This window comes from Gossypium hirsutum, chromosome D08, assembly GCF_007990345.1.
Source record: "Gossypium hirsutum isolate 1008001.06 chromosome D08, Gossypium_hirsutum_v2.1, whole genome shotgun sequence".
In the NCBI taxonomy this organism is placed as follows: domain Eukaryota; kingdom Viridiplantae; phylum Streptophyta; class Magnoliopsida; order Malvales; family Malvaceae; genus Gossypium; species Gossypium hirsutum.
In genome coordinates, this window is record NC_053444.1 from 22,421,179 (window position 1) to 22,423,200 (window position 2,022).

Genomic DNA, 2,022 nt, shown 5'->3' on the forward strand with positions numbered 1-2,022 from the left:
ATGATTTGAATCCAGGATTTTTCTAGCCGCATAACCAGGCTCAGTATTTCGAGTTAAAGCCGATGATGTTTCAAATGTTACAAATAGTGGGGCAGTTTAATGGATTGTCTACTGAGGATCAAAGGTTGCATTTAAGAATCTTTTTAGAAGTCCGTGATTCATTCAGGCAACGGTGTTCTTGAAAATGCCCTAAAATTGAAGTTATTCCCTTATTCATTATGAGATCGTGCCAGAGCATGGTTAAATGTATTGCCATTAGGTACTATGGGTTCTTGGAATGAACTTTGTCAGAGGTTTCTATTGAGATATAATCATCCGAACATGAATGCCAAACTGAGGAATGATATTACGTCCTTTTGGCAATTTGAGGATGAAACATTATATGAAGCATGGGAGCGATTCAAGGAGCTAATTAGAAAATGCCCAATATATGGTTTCCAACATTGTACACAAATGGAAATGTTTTACAATGGATTGAATGCACATACAAGGATGGTGGTTGATGCATCTGCCAATGGGACTTTGCTCGATAAATCATATAATGAAGCATATGAAATCCTGGAGAGGATAGCAAACAATGATTACCAATACCCCACTACCCAAGTAAGGACAGACAGAAGAGTTTCTGGACTAATGGAACTTGATGCAATCACTTCCTTAACAACTTAGGTATCATCTTTAACGAATACGACTAAAACACTGAAAAGACCAGTTGTAGTGTAGGAAATAAAAACAGCCGAGTTAACATGTGTTTACTGCAGAGAAGATCATGTTTTTGATGAATGCCCATCGAATCTAGCTTCAGTTTATTATATGAGAAATTTCAATCACAACAACAACAACAACTCATATTCCAACACATATAATCCGAGGTGGAACCAACATCCTAACTTCAGTTAGAGAAATCTAGGGGTGGGCAATTCCATCAATGCTATTCGACAGAATGTTGCGAATGTACCACCTGGATACAATTAACTCATGTCACAGAAAAATGTTCTATAAAATTTCATTTCAAGTTCCTCCTTGATGGAAGATCTATTGAAGGAATACATGACTAAGAATGATGTTATCATCCAAAATAAAGCTGCATCATTAAGAGCTTTAAAGAATCAAGTGGGGCAAATTGCCAAAACATTAAGCTCAAGACCGCAAGGAGCACTACCGAGTAATACCCAAAATTCATGATCTCAAGGAAAGGAACAATGTAAAGATATTACACTCAGAAGTGGTATACAACTATTAAGAGTTGTTAATGACACCACTATTAAAGAAAGTAGTTCAGATTTTACAAAAAGGAAAAGAGAAACCAGAAAAATGTTGAACAGATTCACCTTGCATTGCAAATAAAATTGCCACGGCAAAACAACCTCAACAAATAGAAGGAAGGCCACCACCACCTTTTCCTTTGTGTTTCCAAAAATCTAAGTAATATTTTCAATTCAAGAAATTCTTGGATGTCCTGAAGCAACTACATATCAACATACTGTTGGTGGAAGCATTGAAACAAATGCCCAACTATGTAAAATTCATGAAGACATCTTGTCAAAGAATAGACGGTTAAGGGAGTTCGAAACTGTTGCTCTCACTAAAGGATGCACATCAATGCTGAGAAATAAATTGCCACCAAAACTGAAGGATCTAGAGAATTTTACTATACCTTCCTCTATTGCAAGCCATTATGTTAGTAAAGCACTATGCGATTTAGGTGCAAGTATAAATCTAATGCATATGTCTGTTTTCAAGTAGCTGGGGATAGGGAATGCAAGACCTACAATTGTTAATTTGTAATTAGTTGATCGGTTATATCTAAAAGGTAAAATGGAAGATTTGTTGGTAAGAGTTGACAAATTTATTTTTCCAGCTAATTTTATTATTTTCGAATGTGAGGTTGATAAAGAGTGTGACAGCCCAAAATTGACCCTAGTCGGGAAGTGGTTTTGGGACCGCTAAACCGAGTCACCGAAATGTTTGAATGTGATATTTATTGTCTAGAATATGTAATTATGAATGTGTGAAAATTTC

The 2,022-nt window shown here is 36.0% G+C and overlaps 1 non-coding gene across 1 annotated transcript; it reads right to left on the minus strand.

The window, feature by feature from the left end:
• Window positions 1-330: 330 nt before the first annotated feature.
• On the minus strand, window positions 331-437 carry LOC121220691 (small nucleolar RNA R71). Its single transcript, XR_005917908.1, has one exon. It is a non-coding gene; the product is annotated as a small nucleolar RNA R71 (small nucleolar RNA).
• Between the last annotated feature and the right edge of the window lie 1,585 nt (window positions 438-2,022).